Source organism: Furipterus horrens, unplaced genomic scaffold (genome assembly GCF_987537825.1).
Source record: "Furipterus horrens unplaced genomic scaffold, mFurHor1.1.pri manual_scaffold_4, whole genome shotgun sequence".
In the NCBI taxonomy this organism is placed as follows: Eukaryota; Metazoa; Chordata; class Mammalia; order Chiroptera; family Furipteridae; genus Furipterus; species Furipterus horrens.
The window spans coordinates 64,221,872-64,244,893 of record NW_028327174.1 but is presented as its reverse complement, the minus strand read 5'-3'; the positions used below and the strand labels follow the sequence as shown (position 1 = coordinate 64,244,893).

General features: G+C 38.4%; 1 protein-coding gene and 1 long non-coding RNA gene across 3 annotated transcripts in view; one reads left to right on the top strand and one right to left on the bottom strand.

The window, feature by feature from the left end:
- LOC150012106 (uncharacterized) overlaps positions 1-5,601 on the bottom strand; it is a 46,410-nt gene extending 40,809 nt beyond the window's left edge. Inside the window, exon 1 of the long non-coding RNA XR_016510701.1 lies at positions 5,377-5,601. This is a non-coding gene — a long non-coding RNA (uncharacterized LOC150012106). The remainder of the gene's footprint in view (positions 1-5,376) is intronic.
- The window catches only part of GRIP1 (glutamate receptor interacting protein 1), a 681,920-nt gene that overhangs the window by 410,780 nt on the left and 248,118 nt on the right, over positions 1-23,022 (top strand). The gene's annotated exons all lie outside the window — the stretch shown is intronic.

The window sequence follows — 23,022 nt, the reverse complement described above, 5'->3', positions numbered from 1 at the left end:
GAGTTTTTTCCTCCTGTCAGAAATATAGGACATTTTAGTAATTCTGAAGATCTTTCTTAGGACCAGGAGACAATCTTAAAAATTGAGTGTTCTAGTCAAATGGGAAATATTTGATCATTTTAGCCTTAAGGAAGAAGCAAATTAGATCTGAGTAGGCATGAATAGCACGAGGGCAAGAGATTTCTGTATGATTTTGAGTTTTATTTGAATAGACATTAATATAATGGGCCAGAGTGGTGATGTTTCATGGGCAAGATTTTACTAATGCTATTTGACAGCTGCATATTCTGAGTGCCTGGATTTAAAGAAAGATGTTAAATTGAGGGAAGGATCTTTTAAAGAGCTAACTAAAAATATTTGTCTTACTTTAGCTAATAAACTAATTCTCTAGCAGGAAGGTACGTTTTCTTTTAGAACATAAAATATCAAGGGGACTAAAATATTACAGGGATGACTTAATAGGGATGGGAATGGGATGGGTTGAAATTTAAAACAGATTAAGGCTAATTGGAACAATTATAAAAATTTGATTCTGCAATACAATCCATTTAATTTACTTTCCTATTGATTAGTGGTGGCTGACAGCTTTAGCTAGACCATCCTTGGTAAGGGAATTCTTTTCTTTTCAAATACCTTTGAAGTAGATGTTCATGATACTCGGCTAATTTTCACACAAAAATAATTTTTCTATTGCACCTAAAATAGAACATGTATGCACTTCAATACCAGTGGATTGAAACTGTTTGACTTCATGTGGAATTGATGAATGAAAAGGATAAAGAGCTATCACTAAATTTGGAATATTGCAAGTTATTTTAGAAGACAGCTTGAAAGGCTTTTGTACAGCCTCAAAGTAAAGAATAAGACTGTATGAATAATTCACACAGTCCTAGAAATATTAATCAAATAGTTTGGACAATGATATAGCTTTTCTTTTTTGACTAATTGATTTTTTAAGGTTCCTAACTGACTGTATTTTTTGTTTGTTTGGTTGGTTTTCTGAATGATTGTTAACTCTTGTGGGAGATTCTTGGGTTTTGTTTAAAATTCCTTACCCCGTGTTAGTATTGACTGTATAGCGAATAGGCAGGTGCTGGCAGGTGAAGAAATGTGCTCCACCTTCTTGTCATTTTGTGAATGGATTGTGAAGGGTTTGTTAATTTGCTCTACACTGGAGCAGATACTCACAAATATTTGCTGTGTCAAAAGACTTATTTGCATAATGAGAAGAATGGTTTAGGGGAGGGTTGTTGGGAAATAGAATAGTAAGGTACATTAAAAATAGAAATACTTGGCCTTGTTTGCTTTTATTCCCAGTATCTTTAGAAACAGTCTTGACTGTGTTGCTTTCCAGCCAAGTCCTTTATTGGAAAAGGTGATTAAAGGGGCCAGGGCTCCTTCTGCCCCATGAGCAGCTGCCTCTCCTGAGCCCTTTCCCTTAGTCCTTCTTGCACTTCATCTCTAAACCTAGACTGCCTTGACTCTCATAGGTCTGTAAAGTACCACAGACATCTGCCTTCCTGCTGCTCCCCTTCTATAGGTAAAAAAATATTATTCTCTACTGAATCTCAAAAGTAAACTGCCTCCTTCCTTTGCCTGTTATTAAAAGAACATCCTGTACGATACACTCATTTCTTCCTCAAGTAAGAGGGCAAGCATTTCACTTGCATTTCCAGTTAAATGAGACTCATAAAGCACACAGACGGACTTGATGCTGAGACAGAAGGGGGCAGGGGAGGCTGAATTGGCTGGAAAGCATAGCCCTTTGCCTAAACCTGAATGCATCGCTCAGTGAGTGCCTTGTCTTAGATTTATGGAATGGCTCCTCTCCCAGCGTTGTCCCTGCTTTCTACAATTTGGTGCTTTGTTGCTATTGAAACAGCCTTACTTTCTAAGCCATTGTGAGCGTGCAGGGGGAGGAGGCTGTGGGGGGCAGGGGTGGTAGTAGTAGTGAATGACACAGCTCTGCCAGATGACATGTGGCGGACCTCTGCATCAGCCAAGAGGAATTAAGCTTTGTCACTCCCCACTGGGACTACCTTTCTCCTGGTATGTGCGCGAGGAATTCATATGCTGCTGCTGCAGCCACCAGAGCAGAGCCCTGAGTACAGTTCGCCACAGAAAGCAGCGAGCAAGAATGATAGCTGTCTCTTTTAAATGCCGTTGTCAAATTCTGAGGCGACTTACTAAAGGTACCGTGATTTTCTTCTTATTCACCCACCGAGTCTGTTGCGGTAGCCCATAAACACAGTTTAATGGTTTTTACTTTCGAATACGACTGTCTTTTCAATTTACTCTCAGGCAACAAAGAACTCAGTGAAATATGTATAGATATACATGTACAGGTAGACTCGGCTTTGCTTTCCGTCTTCACATCCTGCTTGTGTTCATGCTGAAATCATGAACCCTGCTTGTATAGTCTTTTTCTTCTTTTTTTTTCTTAAGGACTTAATTCATTGCTGAAAAGAAAATGTGTTTGGGTCCGGTGCTGAAGTTATTATGGGAGACCATCATTTTGCTTGCTGATTAACTGGTCAAGAGGTGTCAAGTATGTTACTGTCTTTTTCATGATACATGCACTCAATGCAGCTGATGAATCCACAGAATTATTGTTTATTCTATTAATGTCCAACATCTCATGAGCTTTTTCCCAGGATGGCTTTAATTCTTTTTTTTATGTGTTATAATTGCACATTCAGAAATGTAAGTAATTTGAAATGCTTTGGTCCTAGGTGATATTTGAAGTTTATTCAAAAGTAAAAATTATTGTTCTGTGTCTTATTATCAAGAATTACTTGTTTGAGGTTGTCTCTCTTAGAACTCTAAAATACTAATTAAATCTGTCAAATATTTGGAATATTTTTTTCTTGGAAATCATTCTATCTCTACCATCTCATTTACTTTGTGTGCATTCTATTCAAAGTTAGTGAACAGTTGCTTTCCAAAGCTTCCCTTAGGTACGTATAGATATGTGAGCCCTCTTGCCTGATTTTCTTAGATATAACCTTCCTTCGAGAGGATTTATTATTTTAAAAAAACTTTACTCTCGGTAAGTGTGTTGCTGAAAATGCCTTTTTTTAGCCTGTAATATACAGCACTGTCAAGTAATTAATGGGTGTGATTATGCGCTAGAAGCCCTGAACCTATAAATATGTTAATGTATGCTATTTCTATCAATTTAGCTTGACATATCAGAGTTCTCTGATCACCAGCAGTGCAGCTAAAAATGCAATTAATATTTTATTTGGCAGAAGAATGAACACAAAGCAAATAGTGAGAAATAGGTCTTGAGTCAATAACAGGAAAGAGAATAAATATTATAGCCCAACTTACTGAATGCATTTGCAAATTGTTTGGATAGCAGAGCAAGTCCTTTAAAAGGTACTTTGCGGGGAGGGGCGGGTATAGGAAAAACAATCTATTTTAAATGTAGGCTGTTAGCATGGGGTAGTAAATACTGTTTGACTTTATCCTCTGCAGTTGGTACTAATGTATAATTTCTGTTTATGAATTGCTATTAAAAGACTGTTCTTTATGTGATGGTTTTGGCTAAGACTTTTAAAGCTCTCTTATCCTAAAAAGTTCTTTTCTTATCTGATTTTAGCATTTACTTATCTTGATGTTGACAAGTTGATACTTGTCTTACATTAATAATCATGAACAATCAATATTTTCTATTGATGCATATCAGAAATTCTTTTATAAATTCTACATATTAGAATGGGCATGAACCCAAACAATTTTTAGTTCTTACAAATATTTTAAAGCTTTTTCCAGTTTTCTGGGTCTTAAGGATGCATTGATCTCATTAAGTGAAAGAAGATTTAAATGTTTACTAAGATAGTTATTAAAAACATAATAGATGAGTGAAGATAGTATCAATACCTTCTTTGTAGTTGGTATTTCACTCTTTTTCATAATCTTTATATCTGCTCTTTTCTCTTTGGTATTTAGCTGAAGACTGCCAGTTGATACCTAAAATAAAATCTCTTTATGGAATCAATTTGCTGTAATTTGGCTCCTCTGTGTTCTTTACTGGATGTTCAAAAGTTGGCCAGGAATGAACCTGAGTAATGGAACACCTTACCTTGCCATTCCCTGTCCAACAAAGTTCAAGTCCCATCCACCAGTGCACCTGTTGTTCTAAAGTGGATTCATGAGTTCCTGCACCTCACCCCTACCTGTGGTGCTATTTTTCTTGGGCTGTAATACTGAAACCAAGAAATGTATGTGAAATAATTACAATCTTAAATGCCTTCTTTTTTGGGGGGGGGTGTAGTGTGGATATACACTTAGATGAAATGTCTATCCCATCCTCCCTATCCACACAACTCCCATGCCCTCACCTTCAACCACCAAACACATGTATTTCTTTATACTCATGAGGACTGCACCTAATACACCTCTTCCAGATATTTGCCCCAGTGCCCTGCACATAGTAAGTGCTCAGTAACTGTTGAAATGAATTGAATTGGTGTTGTTAAAAGTAGTAGGACTTGAATTTTCTGTGAGCTCTTAGTAAATGCTTTAAGTTCTTTATTAGATCCCTTGTGGCTAGACCCTTACCAAGGTCTTAGAAGTGGGGAAAGATTTGCTGCATGGGTCTTGCTATTTGTGGTTGATGTTACGCATCAGAAAAAGCAGTATGGCAATTACAATATCTTTTTAATTCTCTCAGGGCAAAAGGATGTAATTAAAGGGGAACTGTTTTCCACACATACATTCTTAGTATTTTACTTGTTTTTTAGGTTTCTTTATTCACCCACTGTCCATTTAACAAGTACCCATTGAGTACTAGAATCATGGGCTGGGGCATTTTACAGGGGTAATCAGCATTTTTAAATCAGTATATTTTAAAGAAAAAATAAATTATTATTTGGGGAGTAATTTTAAAAGGTCTATAAAATTTATATCTTACAGACAACTTCTCTGATCATCCCACATACAAGCATAACCCCCAGTAACATGGCAGGATATATTTTAGGTGAACTTCTCAGACTTAGGAATTGAGTCTTTTTTCTTATTTTCAAGCAACTGTATGCCTTATCAGCCCCCTACCAAGGTAAAACAAGAACGAGAAAATAACCTTTATCCAAAATGCCTGTCCCTGCCATTAGGACAGGACCTTGGGGCCACCAACACACCTAGACTGCCAAAAGTATTCTTTTGCTTCTAATATTGAAATCTAGAGCAAAGGTGCTGTCTTCTGCCTCTGCTCTTCCTCCCTTCCTCCAGAATGAGACTGTCTACTGATGACCTAGCCTTGGAGCCAGATCCAAAAGTAAGATTTTCTCAGCTCTCCAACCACATCTGACAAAGGAACTGTCTTGTCAAATAAAGCCAGGCTCCTTGGCACCTACCTTCACCGCTGCTTACCTGTGAGACGGGCTGCGGTGCCTCAGGAGAAGTGTGTTCTTCAAGAAAGGAATATATTTTCTCAGCTTTTACAGTCTTTGTTCTTTTTCTCTTGTTGTAATGGTGTCATCTTTTTTTTCCTTGAGATTGGTTGGCTTCATATACAAAGAATCGTTTTCTGTAGTTATAACTGGTGTTACTCGACTTTTTTCTCAGGTACCGCTGTTTTTAGTTCAAAGATCAGAACTTCCACGCTCCACTGGCAATGACATTTTCCTTTAACAGGCTTTATTCTGTCAAAGTCAACATCAGCCAATAAATATTTACTCACATTCCACAGGGACCATGCTCTGGTAACCTTTTGGCTTTTGTCCCCATTCACTTTATCTTCCTGTCTTCTCTCTACTGGCTCAAAACTCATGTCCAAAAATTTCTGTCTTCATTTTTGTATCGATTTCAAAATTGTTCATTATAACTGGCTTCACTGTCATTTTATTTTCTACTTGTCTTCTCTTCCTGTCTCTTTCCAAACACACATATGGCCAAGAATAGAATAAATTCTCCCTGCCCCTTTCCATCAGCTTCCCCCTGGCTGCCCTGCTGACCTGCGTCCCAAAAGGGTATCTGAGCAAGACATTTGCAGCCAGCAGCCAGCAGCTTTCTGCTATGCATTCCTTCTTTCTCTCTACCTCTCCTTCTCCTCCCAACCTGTATATCCTTCCTTCTTTTCTGCTGCCTGCACATTCAGGGGCATTACTTGCCCACTGGCACTGAGCAGGTTTAAAGGGCTTTGTTCTGATCACACCCATGTGTTCTTCCTTACAGTCTTTGCTCCTTACACTTCCCCCAAACAGGGAATCATCATGCTTGAAAGGGAAGGTCAGACATTAATCTAATATTTCTCTCCCGGGAGAACTGAAACTCAACCATTTTAGACAGCCAGCAATCTTAATCTTAAATCTCTCTAACTGGAAAAACCTCACATCGTGTCTGATAACCTTTCAAAGGATTGTGCAAGTGACCTCTGAATCCCTTTAAACTTTGATGCTTATCTCATGTTTACAGTTTTTCTATTCAGAAATGCATTTTCTATGTGTACTATCAATCAACTTCAACAATGCATTTGAATTTTTTTTTCTTAATGGAAGAGGAAAGGTGTTTCCTATCCCTTCTCTTCTGCAACATTCTTCTAATCTGAAGAATTTTGTATTAGTCATTGAGTTCAATGCCTGGTTCCAAGCATGATTGCGCCTCTTCTGGTAATCTCCAATTTTCTGCTTAGGTCCCTCTGCACTTGGCCATCTGTCTGTGTCTAGTCACACCGCTCCTCCAGCATTCTGCTCTAATGGCTCCTCATCCACTCTGTGATATGATTCAGAATTGATTATCATCTATGTTGAGAATGCTCTCTCTAAGCTGGACCTCATTTCTCCCATCCCCACCTCCCTCATTTCTTCTGCTAACCCTGCTGGCCTCCTCTGTCAGATCCCGCCATCTGAACAGCTTGACTGTCTATCCACCTCATTAACTTTCTGTCCCCTTTCAAATCTTACCTGAAAGCATATCCTTTCTCTGTTGCCTTTACCTCTTAGTTTCATCCCATCAGAGCTAGTTTATTTATCATTCCAGCCTATAAGCTTTTAAAAATACCAGACACTTAAAAGTTGTTTCACAGAATAAAATTATCTTCTTTCCTTGGAGTTTGATCTATTGCTAGGGCACAGGGTGTATCTGTCTTACAAAGAGGGAGACCCCACTCAAATAGGAGGATTCTGTAACTGGATCCCAGGCAGGTCTTAGTGTTCTCGCGCAAGTGCTGCTGATGGCCATGACTGAGGTGAATTTCTTGCTGTGCTCCCAGTCCAGGCTCTCAGGAGTGTGACACTGAACAGTGGACTGTATCACGTTACTCCTAAGGTCTGAAGCTTTTCTTTTGTAAAACTGGCTAGACTTATCATAGTTGCAGGTTTATTTCTCCCCCATCTTCTGGATGGAAATTGCATGTTAGAAATACTTGACCTCCTTCCAGGAGGAGTCCATCTTTCTGATGGAATATTTGGCTATCCCTCATATAACCATCTATGAACAAGAAATCATATGCTTCTGATATGACAGTGACTGATCAGGAAGGAAAAGCAGGTTTATTACTGGGAAAAGAGAGGCCAATCTAGGACAGGCATTCTAACGTATTAACCTGTACACTTTGGGAAAAGGAGATGCAATGTTTCATTTTTTGCTACCACTTTTTCTAGAGTAGAAGATGGGGATGGGAACTGTAGAGCTGTCCACCTGAAATATTGGAGAAATCAACCAAGGTGATCACCACTACTCCTTTGGCATCCTGTATGGTTTTAGGGAAATAGAATTGAGTTGAAAGTGAGATATCTGATCCTGTCTCAACTCTTCTGCTTTTACCTATGCGGCAGAAAAAAAGAACCGTACCTCCTCACTGAATTGCAAATTCCTCATCTATAAATTAAAAATCATTTGTGAAAATATATGGTTTTATGCTCATGTTAGCTATAAAAAGATAGGTAAATTTTAATTTCCTACCGTGATTGATTTATTTGAATTAGTTTAGTTTAGTAAAGTCACTTTATTCTGGCAGAAATATATTTTGGTAGTTTTCTCACTATTTAAGAGAAGGTGAAATATGGTATTCTGGTCATTTCTAGGAGTATAAGGGAACAGTCAATGTTTAGGCCTGTCTTTCTCGTTTTCTCTTTTTTATATAGCCTCTTGGCATTATTTTGCCAATATACCTGAGAATTATATGTAAAACTAAATATTAATAAACTATGCCTTTTTAAATCTGCAGAAGAAAATATTTGGGGCAGAATTTCTTTTGTAATTACATTATTAAAGTTTCATTGCAACATGTATAAAAAAATTCCTCAGATGTTTATTAAATTTATCTTCTTGAATGATGTTACTTCATCTTTCAAATGCAAAGAGGAATTTTGACCCTTCCTTTACAAAAGCAATAAAAACAAAATGGTTTCATATTTTATAGTCATTAGTAACCACCTAAATTCAGACAAAGCTTCTTGGGCTATTAGAAGATGGGAAAAAGCTCCTTATTACTAACTCATATTAGATTATTAAATAGCTGAATACATGACAAAGCACAATAATTAAAATTTGTACTAAGAAAACTTTCTGCACAATTTTAAAACAAAGATGAATTAGGAGAAAAGGTAAAACCGAGTGTCGCTGAAAATATATTGCCAGGGTTATAATGGAAAACCCTGTGTGGAGGAAGAGGCAGGAAACAAGTTGATTTACAACTTCTTACATATGCTGCCCAGTAAGAGTTGAAGCTACGCTACATATACAATACATACATTTGCCCTACATCTTCTTCTTAAAATTATACCCATGTGTGCATATCAGCACACACTTGCCACAGGAAATGTTGCTGTCCCTAGTATTCCGTCATGTGGAGTACCATAGTTAACCTATTTGCCTAGCTTGTTTCCAAATATTTGCTCTGATAAAGTATGTCTTGACTATCTTAAACAATGTTTTTGTGTTTCAAACGGTTGCCTTAGTGTATTTTAATGTGTCCTAATATGTCTTTCCTGAGAATTGTGTTTAGGATGCCTATCCTACACATTTTCTCAAAGGTTTTCCTAAGCTAACAAAGGTGACAGAAAGAAATTTAATGAAGGAAACAACTTTGGATGCCCTAATATCTGAAAAGAAAAGCAAAGGTGGTATTTCAGCCCAGGGAGAGAGCGGCCTCCAGTAAGAAAGAGACTGAGACAGAAACAGCCATTTGGTTTTGTACATGAGTCATTGCTGACCTTTGAGAGAACAGTTTCAGCAAGGTGGCAATGTCCACAACCAGATAAGAAGGGTTTTTAGGCGCACCAAGAAGCCGTGAGTCAGTCCACTTTTCTGAAGTGGACAGCAAAGGCCAGGCTACCACTGGGTGATGGCCTCGGAGGGATAGAGAGTGTGTCACAGGGAATGGGAAAGGGCATTATGGGATTGGAGAGACCTGAGCACTTTGCACAGGTCTAGAGGAAGGAGCCAGCAGAGAGGTGAAAATATGAGATGCATGCCAGAGGAGGGATGATTCCCAGAACAATGCAGGGCAGGGTGAAAGGGATGAGGACACACTGCTGATGGAGGCTGCACGTGGGCAGCCCCGGCCAGCAGGAGGAAGGCTCCTGTTTCACAGGTCGGAAAGCATAGCAAGAAAGATTTTGAGGTAGCCATTAAGGAAATTGACGTAAGTTGACTTCATTAGTAAACTAGAAGGAGCTTCTAAAACCCATTCTTAGGAGCTTCTAATTCAGGGCCTTCTAAACTGTCTGCATATTGGAATCACCTTGGGAGTTTAAGAAAATAACGACACCTGTGTCAATTCCAGAACTTGTGATTAAATTGACTGGGTGTGTGATCTATGCTTTGGAATTTTAAAAAATTCTCCAGGTGATTTTACATTGCAGATGCATTTGGGCCATTCATAGAGATGCCACACTGGGCCTTGGCAGTTGTTTTAACCAGAGACAAGCCCAGGAATTTTATTCAGCTGCTGGGCAGAGAAATTGAGCAGATTAGCCTTCCTGTGACTTTGAAGGCAGACCCCAGCTGAAGATGGAAATGGAACCAAAAGAAAGAGACACCAGGTCCCGGTGTCAGCACTTGAGCCTCTGGACAAGAACTACCTTAAGTGAGTTCTGGGCTCTACCCCTAGACTTCTTCAGTTATAGGAGCTAATCATTTTCCCCAACAACTAAACTAATTAAAGGTAGGTTCTCTGCCAGTTGCAATCAAAAGAAGCCAAAAATGGCTTATAACATATTTGTGTGTATGCCGTTTGATGAGTTTTTAAGATAGAGTTTAAAAATGACAACTGATTCAACCACTTGTGAACTCACGAATCACTCTCATTGCACAGACACCAGGACAGCCTCAGCTAATCTCAATCCCCCAACTCCATGTTATGAACACACTGCTAATTTAGAATTTCTTTTGGATCATTTTTAGTGGACCCCTGACCTATTCCCCATCCCTGCCACCTTGGCCATCCATATCAACATAAACTAGAAGAAATATTAAGATAGGGATGGAATGTGTTATGTCCATGTGATTTAATTTCCTGTCCTAAATATTGCAGGGGTTAAGGGTTCCTGACATCCCTTCTTGCCTAAGCAGAAGGTGCTTGTTTAAAGAGAGCATGGTTAACCCTGGCCAGTGTGGCTTAGCTGGTGGGAGCATCATCTAGTAACTGAAAGGTTGTGGGTTCTATTCCCAGGTAGGGCACGTACCTGGGCTGTAGTTCAGTCCTCAGTTCGGGCCCTGTGGGAGGCCACCAGTTGATGCTTCTCTGACATCGATGTTCTCTCTCACTCCCTTCCTCTCTTCCTAAAAAGCAATAAAAAAAGTGTCCTTGGGAGACGATTAAGAAAAATTAAAGAGAGCATAATTAAAAAGCAGGATTATAGAGTTGTGCTGCTTGGGCTATATGGCGTACACGGATTCTGTGGACATCATCAGCTCTTCTCCTTGTTCCCTCCTTCCTTCTTTTATTATGTCTCCCTTTCCAATTCTAACTGAAATATACTGCCTTAAGGTAACCGATCCCACCAGCATTTGTATCCTGTAGGAAGTGTGCCACCCCAACTCCCAGTTAGGGGTAGTTTCATGCTGGAACCAGCTTGCACTGGCTTAAAAGAGCCAAGAGCTAAATTTTCAAGAGTTTTGTGAGCCAGTTGTTAAACACATATATTGTTAAACACTATTGTATGTAAACTTACAATTAATAAATTACATTAAAAACAAAGGTAAGACTCAAAATTCCTTACTTCCTAATTATCGCTTAATTATTACTTTACCACACTTGATTATCTATACTGCTGAGGTCTGGTGTATCAGTATTATGGAAATACTGTATAACAGTGTGTACTACTGCACATCTCTTAGCAATTCCACATTCAGTGACACGTGTTAATAGCTTCTAATTGACTATGGTGTGAGTATTTACGCCATGGAAATTGGCAAATGCTATAAATCAGGGCTTCTCCCTGAGCCTCTGAAAGCCAGTTGTTAATCATTTACAAACATACCACTGAATAGGTACCTCTGCTCTATTCAGTCATAATACCTGTGCGGATGTTTTTCATTATGCTTTCTAAATGAGATGGGGACTATCTGCTTATCTGTATACAAGCGTGAGACTATGAATTCCTTGAAGTTGGTATGCATCCTTTACTTATTACTATGTCACCAGCAAGTACACAGAATTTGGTTCAAAGAAAATGCCATGTTGAATGGGTCATGTTAATTTCTAAAGATCTTCTGGATTAATCAATCTCTCATATTCCTTGTGGATTTTGAATGTTTCAGGTAACTCCTTTCCTTTTTACCAGAGCTCTTGATTTTTGAAAATATCACATGAGGAAGCCCTAGGACTTTTTCAAGGAGCTTCAGCATCCCTAATACCTGCTCATTTCCCAATTTCCCTTTTAACAAGAGGGGTGTTCCATGCCCTCCTCCTTTCCCTCCTCCTCTGGAAGACTGCTCTGGTCCGTCTGGAGGAAGACCCTGGCAGGAGGCCAGGAACAGCAGCCAGGAGCTTGGAGGCTGAAGGACAAACTTGTTAAATTCTGTAGGAGAGGATTCCCAGCTGAATTCAATTTGGGGATACCTAGGACCCCACAGAGTTTCTGATTAAATTGCTTGAGTCTTTCCCATTCTAAGTGACCTACTACATATCAGAAATGAATTTCTTTGTTTGCCTTTGTTTTCTAAATGGTTTGTTGGTAAATTTGGTACACATGCTGCAAAGATTCATTTATAAAGTCTCAGATCAAGACAGTTTCCAAGGGTATTAATTCCTAATGATATTTTCATGCAGATGATATTTATTTGTTTGTGTTAAATATATGCCTCCGAAATGTTAAAATCTGTATAACAATTAGGGGCTCATGGCACACTGCCCCAAAACTTTTTTCTTGGCTACAACCCAAATGTCAGCATGAATGTAAAAAAGGGCAGTTCTAAAAATGGGAAGAGCCACTTTCAAGACATCAGAGATTTTCAGAAGTTTCTGAAAGATGGAAAGTGGATAAACCAAAGCAGACATTACAGCCCAGAGAAAATACAGGAAAAGCAGAGAGGGAGTGACGCTTTCTGCCAATGGAGCCACAGACAGACTCCAAACTTGTGTGGCTTGGGAGATCAGCAAGAAGAGGGGAGAAAATAAGGTAATTTTTTGAATGCTACTGCAGCTGGAAAAGTCCACCCACCTCCCTTTTAATCACCCTCCATTATAGTATTGTTCCCTAGTCTACAATCAGAAAACCAACCTTTGAAGAAACTCCGGGATTTGCAATGATGGTGACCCTCAGAGTAAAGCCCTGCCCGTTTTTGCATGGAGCTAGTGAGGAACAGGCAAGTTTAACATGCCTGCTTGCCTGTCTGTCAGCACAAGGCCTTCACATAAAACTGGCCAGGCATCATGCCCTGTCATTCTGAGGGGAGATTGGTTGAGGAAACATATAGGTATAACTCATACTAGCTACTTATATTAAGTCACCTAGTTTTTTATTAATAAGTATAAGCTGATGATCACTGACATTTGAGGACTGACAAATGACCTGAAGAAAGAAGAGGCGATTTGGGAACAAAAGATACTTCTATAAAATTCTCATTAGTAGCATCCAAAACATTGAAAAAGGTATCACATACATAAAACAAGACCAGCTCTAATGGTAAAGGAGCAAAAGAGAAATATGCAGAATTCTTAAAATATGACTACTAAAGTAAATATTCATTATAAGAAAACATTGACAAAATAAAGGCAGATGAAAAAAATAGGTACCTCAAAGATCAATTGGAAAGACACTGAGAGAGCAAAGGAAAGGAAGAAGGAAGAAATTATCATGGAAAGGATGCATGTAAATTCCTGAAATTAAAGAATGTTTTCAGATTAAAGGGCCCATTGACCCCTGGACAGAAGACTGAAGAAACACCTAGAAACATTCTCCTGATGTGCTAGGCATTATGAAAAAGAGAAGATCCTGAGAGCTTCTCAAGAAATGAAAATAGATTCCGTATAAGGGAACAAGAATCAACATGGTACTAATTTTTTTTTTTTTTTTTAAATCAAGGTAAGCCCTAGAAAAAATTTTTCAATGCTTGCAAAGTTCTGAGAAGGTATACTTTTAAACCTGGAACTATCAATCAAGGGTGAGCATAAAATAAAGACATTTTTAGGCATGCAGTAATTCAGATAACTTATATTAAACAAGTACTTTTAAAAATCACTACCAGAGAACATACTTAAGCAAAACACACACACACACACACACACACACACACACACACACACACACAGAGTCTAGTGGAGGGGAAAGTGTAAAAGCCAAGAAACAGTGGATCTAATTTAAGAGTACAGTGGAAAGATATCCCAGAATGGCAGTTCTGTAATAGAAAGCAGTTCGTCCATATTAGAACGTGTCATCAAAATCAGAAGGCCTGGAGAATAACATCTTCCCAAGAATGTGGATTTCTTGTAACAGTTAATGAATAAATTGGATAAAATTAATGAAGAAGTAGAGATATAAGTATTATTCTGTCACCCAGATAAAGAAAGGCAATTAGAAACCCTAAAGAATATAAAAGCTGGAATTAAAAAGCAAAAATCAGTGTAAAATGTGTCATGTTTTTGAGCAATTGTTGGAGAATGAACTTGACATTTATACTTGAAATATTCTCCATGGAGTAGCACAGATTTTGTAACAGAGAATTACATTTCCTGCTTTAGAGATTTTATCACATTATACTGTTTGGTAATGAATAATTTTTATTGAATTATAATTTTCAATTTGTCATTTGTTAGATTTTTATTTTTATAGCCTATCTGTACAGAGAAAGCACAAAATTATAATTAAGAAAAAGAGTATAAATGTTATAAACTTTTATATTATAAAGATAATTATATACTCAATAAGCACAGAGGTTTCTGGAGGAAAGTGTAGGGCTGCTAATCTTCTCAATTTGTGTAGACTATATTTAAGGTACTATGTGAAGCTGACATATTAAGAAAAAAAGACTACATTTAAAAAAACTGACACTATCAAATGTTGGAAGTATAACTTGGTACTACCAATTTTGGAAAACTGTTTAGTAGTATCTACACATGACCTAACAATTCTACTCCTAGTTTTATGCGCAACAAAAATTTGTAATACAGTATTCCCTCACTTATCGTGGGTATTACGTTCTAGACCCCCCAGCGAAGTAGGAACCTTACATGTATTCTACACTCTTAAACCTATGTAACTTTAACAACATATGTCTACAGTACTGCAAAATCCCGTGATATAGTGAAAAATCCATGATAAATAATTAAATATAATATTTTTTAAAATCCCACGATACAGTGAGGTCGCAATAAGTGAACCGTGATATAGAGAGGGACTACTGTATATGACTCAAAACACTTGCACAAGGATGACAATTGCAGCACTATATATAGTAGCACAAGACTGGGAACAACTCAGGTATCCCTTAGCAGTAGAATGGATAAATGAACTATGGTATTTAACACCATACTGTATGTAATTTAAAAGAAAGCAATACTGCTACATGCTATAAAATGGGCAAATCTCACAAGCATAATGTTGACTGAACCCTGGCTGGTTTGGCTCAGTGGATTGAGCGTCGGCCTGCGAGCTAAGTGTCGCTGGTTCGATCTTCCAGTCAGGGCATATCAGAGAAGGAAAACTCTGACTCCAAAAAACCTCTGCTGCCTTGCGGCATACCTCTTCAGGGGAAAGACTAAGGGAGTAAACCCCGACAGAAAATCCGGAGCCGGAGTCCCTAAGGCGGTTTGACGCTGTAGTCAACACCGGCAACTCCTGCGGCGCACCTGAAACCAAGCTGTATTGACTCCGTCTTTCCCTTGGACCCTTCAGCTGCAAAGAGAGGGGGGGTCTGCTGCATGGGCAACAGCAGACCCTCCATATCACCCTGCCCAGGCTCTGTAGCTTCAGCTTCACTGGAGAGGACACTCCAGAGTCATCGCAAGAGTCGATTCAACACGGGAGGAGACAGATACCGTGTCACTCCCGAGTCGGACTGCACAGCCATTCTCGGCGGTGCAGATAGACTCTTAAGAAGCTACACCATCGTCTCTCAAGACGGACGGCTGCCAACGAACGACAAGAATGTTGACTGAAAGAAGCTAAATAAAAAAGTATATGATTCATTTATTAAAAAGTTTTAAAATGCCCTGATCAGTGCAGCTCAGTTTGTTGAGCACCATCCTGCGAGGTGAAAGGCCACCAGTTCAATTCCTGGTCAGGCTACATGCCTGTATTGCAGGCCTTGTCCCCAGTTTGGGGTGTGCAAGGGGCAACCAATCAATATTTCTCACATTGGCGTTTCTCACCCTCTCTTTCTCCCTCCCTTCCCCTACCCCTAAAAAAATAAAGTAAAAAGTTAGAAAAAAATCTTAAAACACTGAAAATCAATGTATAAGGATAGAAATCAGAACACTGGAGACAGGAGCAGGACTGAATGGTGCTGGTATTGTTCTATATGTTCACCTGAGCTGTGGTTGCTTTGGGAAAGCTTACCTAGCTGTTTACTTCTCGTTCATGCACTTTTTTTGTGTGTGCTGTATTTCAAAAAAAGATATTTTTTATAATTTAGTTATTTATTTGTTTATTTATTTTTAGAGAGAGGGGAAAGGAGAAAGAAAGGGAGAGAAACATCACTGTGTGGTTGCCTCTCACTCGCACCCCCAACTGGGGACCTGACATGCAACCTAGACATGTGCCCTGACTGGGAATCAAACCAGCAACACTGGGCTCGCAGGCCGATGCTCAATCCACTGAGCCACAGCAGCCAGGGCTAAAGATTTTTTAAACCAAAGTTTTAAGTACATTATGTCACATTTTATAAATATAACTAATAGAAGAACTGATGATAACTGTCAAAATAGAGAGGAGGAAGAAAAGAGAGGACCCTGTAAGTGAAAGAACATTCTCTCTTTCACAATGTTCACAAACATTGTTTAAAATTGATAAGTGAAGAAATGGTTACATTTGTTTTGGTATTTTCAGAAGTTGGGCAACTGAAACAGTAAAAAAAAAAAGTTTCCTATTAAGGATTGTGAAAAGAAACATTTAAGGAAGAAAATGTTTATGTTTTACATGTGAGGGGTGCGGGGCAGTGGAGAGCCACAGGGGAAAAATTGGGACAACTGTAATAGGACAACAATAAAAACATTAATAAAAACATAAACAAAACAAAAGTAATGTTAATATTAATAACATCTATAATTTATTTCATGCTGCTATTTCTGAGACACTGAAGTAGATAGTCTGTGTAACTTATCCCAATTAAATCTTCACACTTTGTATTCTTTACCACATTTATTAGGTGGAATTTAGTAACCCAATTAAAATGATAAAAGCTAAACATGAACTTCCAGCCAAGATGGAGGCATAGACAGACATGCTGTGTCTCCTTCTACAACTAAGAAGGAATACAACGACTTCAAAACTAGAAACAACCATAAGTTCCAGAAAATCAAACTGCATGGAAGTCCAGCAAACAAAGATATAAAGAAGAAATACTCATCCAGACAGGTAGGAGGGGCGGAGCCGGGACACAGAGGACGCTGTTTAGTGGCAGCAGCAGCGGTGGCAGGAGCACACTGGCAGAAAGCACAGTCACATGTTTTTAAAGTCAGGAGCGTCACCTGGGGAGCGTTCCCAGCTCCTCACTGGACCTCGCAGCTCACGGTCACAGCACCGGGGAAAATCAAGCCTCATTGCTTCTGACTGTGCAGACCAATGGGGATTGGGGTGGAGGCAGAAACTGCCGGTCTCAGCAGAGTCTGCTTGTTTAAAGTGCCCCCAGGGTCTTAGAACATCTGCAGACCCACCCACTCTGGGAACGACGGCCAAGGCAGCAGCTAGAGGGGCGCCAGTCTGGTGTGGAAGTGGGAGGGGTGCCTGGAAAAGGGGCGAGTGCTGGGCAGGCAGCATTTTTCCCTCTCGGACCCCTCCCCCACATACAGTGCCACAATGGGATAAAACAGGCTGCCCTGTACTAACGAATCCCAAAGGCTTCACTCCTTGCAATGCAATAGGAGTGGAAGCTCTACCTGGGATGCAGAGGCAAACAAACACAAGAGCCTGTCAGAATGAGGAGATAGAGAAGTATGGCCCAAAAGGGGAAATGGATCAAGGTTCCAATGGGAGAACTAAGCGACAAGGAGATAGCCAACCCAACAGATGAGGAGATAGACAACCTAACAGATGAAAAATTCAAGACACTGGTGATAAAGATGCTCACAGGCTTGACAGATATGCTTGAGTATGGCAAATGCATAAGAGAAGAAGTGAAGGCTATCCTAAGTGAAGCAAAGGAAAATCCACAAAAAACAAGTGGTGAAGGGAAGGAAACCGGGGTTCAAATCAATGACTTGGAACATAAGAAAAAAACAGTCAACCAGTGCAGAATGAGGAAGCAAGAAATGGAAAAAAATGAGGAAACTTCCCAAATTTTGGGAAGGAGATGGACATACAGGTCCAGAAGCATGGAGGGTCCCAGGCAAGCTGGACCCAGAGGGGACCACACCAGGATGCATCATGATTGAGATGCCAAAGGTGAAAGATAAAGACAGAGTCCTGGGGGCAGCAAGAGAGTGGTGGAGAGTTGCCTACAGTGGGAGTGCCTATAGGACTATCAGCTGACTTCTCAGAGGACACTTTGCAGGCAAGAAGGGACTGGCAAGCAGTATTCAGTGTGATGAAAAGCAACCTACAACTGAGATTACTCTATCCAGCAAAGCTATCATTTGGAATGGAAGGGCAGATGAAGTGCTTCTGAGACAAGGTAAAGCTAAAGGAGTTCATTATCACCAAGCTGTTATTTTATGAAATGTCAAAGGGACTTACTTAAGAAAAGAAAAAGCTATGAACACTAAAATGACAACAAACTCACAACTATCAACAACTGAATCTAAAAAATAAAAACAAAATCCAACTAAGCAAACCAGAATAGGAACAGAAACATAGGTATGGGGATCATTTGGAGGGTTATCAGCTGGAAGTGGGGAGGGGGGAAAATGGGGAAATGGTGCAGGGGCTAAGAAGCATAATCAGTTGATACAAAATAGATGGGAGGATGTTAAGAATAATATAGCAAAGAGTGAAGCCAAATAACTTATATGCACGACCCATGGACATGAACTAAGGGGGGTGGGAGTGCGGGTGGGAAGCGGGGTACTGGACAAAGGGGAGCAAAGGGGGAAAAAGTTGGAACTACTGTAACAACATAATCAATAAAATATACTTTTTTAAAAAAACAAAACATCGAGATACCCAATTATAGTACAAAAACTTAAAACGTTATTTAGAAAGAAAACATTTCAACAAGCCAGTATATGTTTTTTATATTAAAGCACATTTCAGTTTGAATCCCCTGGGAGTCAAGAGCAAAAAATAAGCTCTCATTGTCTTTATAAATCTGAATGCCCTTTACAAAAGAAAACCTGGGGAGATAATCTGTAACTGGCAATAAATTCTATTTTATGTTAAGATACTATAATTATGTTATGGCAAAAATAAAAGTTATCTTAAAAACTGTCATACCGACTCACTATAAAAAGGCAAGGGTATAATACTATATCATAATGCAGAGAAGTAATTTCTTCAGGAAATGCAGGCAGTTGAATCTGGACATACTGATATCTGGAGCATTTCCCAACCTTTGTTCTTTAGAAAACTAATTAAGCTAGATATTAATAGTTACTCCATTGAAAATAGGTTCAAGTTAAATAATCTTGGAAAATGCATCAAACTATAATCTATCTTACGTAGATTCAAAAAACTATTAGCACATTAAATCCCTTATAAGTTCAATAGGAAATAAAGCTAATTAGTTTGAAATAATCCAGCATTTTCTTAATTTATTTGATGATGGGACTATTTTAAAGTAACACTAACACAGCAGAAAGCAAATTTAAAGAAACCTTAAACACAGTTTGGAGTGTAGCAAGCAGTAAAAGCAATAGTCATTAGTAGATTATTAGACAGTAGCTTTCAAAATTAGTTGTTTCAAAGACACTCTTGGGAAGTACTGGAAGATGAAAAATTTACAGTTGAATCTTCTGAGAATTTTCTCAAGTGCAGTGTTCTCTGGTATTGTTTATAAAGTTAGATCTACACACTTTAGAGTTGAGGGTTTGTGTCCTGTTACAAAAACTTGAGTCTAACAAGTTTTTTAGAGCTACTCCTCCCACTTTCAAACAGAAATAAACTGCAGGCATGTCTGCAGCTAGATTAGACATTCTTCCTCCCCACCACCCCTCACTTCCAAAGGGCAGAGCTGTCTGCATTCTTAATCTACCAAATCAAGTCAATTCGATGAAACTACTAAGTTCTGTGGCATGAAACATAATGAGATCATTTGAATTCATAACATTTAAAAGGCAGCTATTACCAGTCGGCCAACCAGATGATGAAAGAGGCAGATGACCCTCAAACATGGTCTGGTTTTTGAATGCAACCACTTCCTGAAGAATCTGGCAATAAAGATTTCTATCCTTCTCTCCTCATAGTTGAATAAGTAGACTTATTGGAGGAGGTTCAGTTTGTCATTTGTCAATTATATTTGCCAGAATGTCTGCTAAACATAAAAATTATATCATAAGTATATCTTTTGCTGAATTCTTTACAGCAATAATCAATACATCCTAATAATAAAACAATAGCTTATCTTTCAATTTGGTAGAACCTTCGGGCATAATTCCAATCGAGCAAAACATTATCAAGTTATCTTGATAAAGGTTAGCAAGAAGGGAGATGCTACACCACTTAGAATTTGATCTGTCAAACACACATTCTTATCCACACTGATTCTGACAGTAGTATTATGGCATACCCTTTGAAAAAGTGTTAATAGCCTGGGCTTTAATCCAAGATCATACAGCTTGACTCATAGATAGTTCCTGTTTATGGAATCAAAGGCAAAAAAGATCAATGCATACGACAAAAAGGCTTACCTCATCTTAGTGTGATAAAGCAAGGGTAGAGCAATAATCAACAGTGGAAAACTGGCTTCTTAATGCAAGATAATAGATTGAGGGACCCAGGCTTACCATTTCTTGCTTTTATGGGGGAAATGAGTCACAGTTTTGCAATGTAAGGTAGCTTCACTCTTTGAAATGAGAGCCCACCATGAAGGAATTATGCCCAAAAAGTCATTGTGGTAAGTGACCTGGAAGAAAAGGCACATTCACATGGGGCAGAATCTTAATAATTCTGGATGGAAGAGGGTTTTTTCGAGATATTTTTCAACAGTTAGGTACATGATAGAAATCTTTTAAAGGGGTGATTTTGTTTTGTTTTATTTTAACCAAATCTTAGGAAGAGACAGGCCTGTAAACAAGAACTTGTGGGAAAAGCATCATGAAATAATGCCCCCAGTCACCTAAAGAAACGTGCTTCTGCTCTTCCTATGGAAGATGGTCCACCTGAGATGACCGTGCACAGGAATCTCCACTCCTGCCAGAAGTTGTGCTCAGAGATTTCTTAGAACTCTCTCCCTCCCAAAGGAATGTGTTATTCTCAAAAGATTTGAAGTTAAATAGTTTATACATGACTTCCTCCACACTGTGTTTAACTTGGACAGACTTTTGGTTGGAAGGTGGACTGGAGAGATAGGGAAGCTGGAGGGGAGGATGGAGAGGGAGGGAGCAGGATTCTTGACCACAGCATACAGTGAACTTGAAAAATAACAAAGGGGCCACCAAGATGAACAAATGTTAGCCCTACTTAGAAGGAAAACCTCTCCAGAAGGTGGTTTTGAATGGGGTAAATCTGGATCTTTCTTGGTTTGGGTCCTCGTTTGAAACACAAAACACTGAAAAAGTTTAGAGTGACTGTTTTCTTAGTTCTTCCAAGGATGACACACAATTTGCGTCACTCTACGTGCATAGGAGCCCAGATAGCTTAGAATGTCGGGTCTTAGTTCTCTCCCTGAACCCAGCGCGAGAAAGGCTGCAGCGTTATTTCCGGGAAGGAAGAGATCTAAATCTCACCTAGCTGACATTACACTGTTCGACTGAGACACATGGCGAAATATTGAGTGCTAAACACTATTTTAGTGTGAATTAATCATTTTATTTAAAATATCTGGTGGGCAGAAATGGAAAGAAAAATAGGCTGTTAATTGCATAAATAGGACTGTATAGCCATTGTAAAGACTTAAGAGAGTACTTCAGTAATGCTTAAAGTAAAAATGAGGGCTCAGAAAAAATATTAATTTGGGAAAAAGAAAATGCATAAATGTTCCCATCTGTTACATCACTTCACTGAAATTTTAGATAATACTGAGTGTAAAATATATGTTATATAGAGTCTAATATTTAAATGAAATCCCTCTGATATATTTTAATAAAGATTATAATAAATTTTCTAGACAGGACTGCCCTCAAGTCAAATTGAAATAGTAATAGGTATGGTTTGATTTGATTTCTTTCTCATCTCCCCAGTTTTTCTAGAATCTAACCAGGGTTTCATTCCCACAGGACCTTGTTCTCAGAGCTAGTTTTATTTTGTTTCTTTTTGGTTTTGGAGAAAAGTAATCTGTTCTTTGAGAAATTAACTTCTAGGACTTTGGTTGATATTTTTCATTGGGAATTCTAGGTGAGCAAAATCTGCTCAAGACTCAAATCTCCAGAAGCAGAACTTTAAACTCTCTGGACAGCTGATATTCAGCACAGGGACATTTAAGGACAATTCTGCTTTCAGATTACTGTATAGAAGTCATTTTTCTCCTTAATATTACTCAATTTCTATAATGTCATGGGTCTTGAAACACATCTGAAAACTTCAGCATATTTCTGGTGTTTCTGGAAAGCTACCATGTATCTGCACATTAAACTTTTTTTTCTTAAAAGTTGTTAACACCTATTCCAGCTTCAATATTTGTGTGTTCACAGCGTAACTAGTGATTTAGAGAGATCACATAATACATTATGTATAATCTATAATATATATTTATATGCATGTAATACATATGTATATAATTTTTATATATCACACATATAAACATACACAAATTTTTGGGGTGCTCTGCAAAAATAATTTCTTTTCTTATACCTAAATAGCCACTAATGTAATCGGAATGGTTGGCCCATATCTTACTCCTTTCAGTATCCCCAGCACCCAGCAAAATGCCTAAAAATATGGGATAATCAATAAATATAAATATATAAATAAATAAAGTGGGATTGATAATAAAGTTAATCACTTAGCCGTGTCTTCACACACTTCTTTCCCCAGATAGAAATGTGCTAATATATGTTACCATAAGAAATAGCAGACTGAAAATAGCTTATGAGAAATGTATGTGAAAGTGCTTTGTAAAATTTTATATAAATTATTGGGTTGTGTTATATTCCCATAAAATACAAACATTTGAAATATTATAATTATACAATATAAGTGTAGTTTCAGTAATAGACCTTGGATTAATAATAATCAGTTGATAATAGGTCATTAGCTGAGGAATAGATGCTTGAGTTAAAATATTAATAAAAAGATAATTCATGAATTAAATAATTTTCTCCTTGCCTCAAACAGCATTAAATGTTTAGCTGTGACACAGGAACAATTGATAAATATTCTA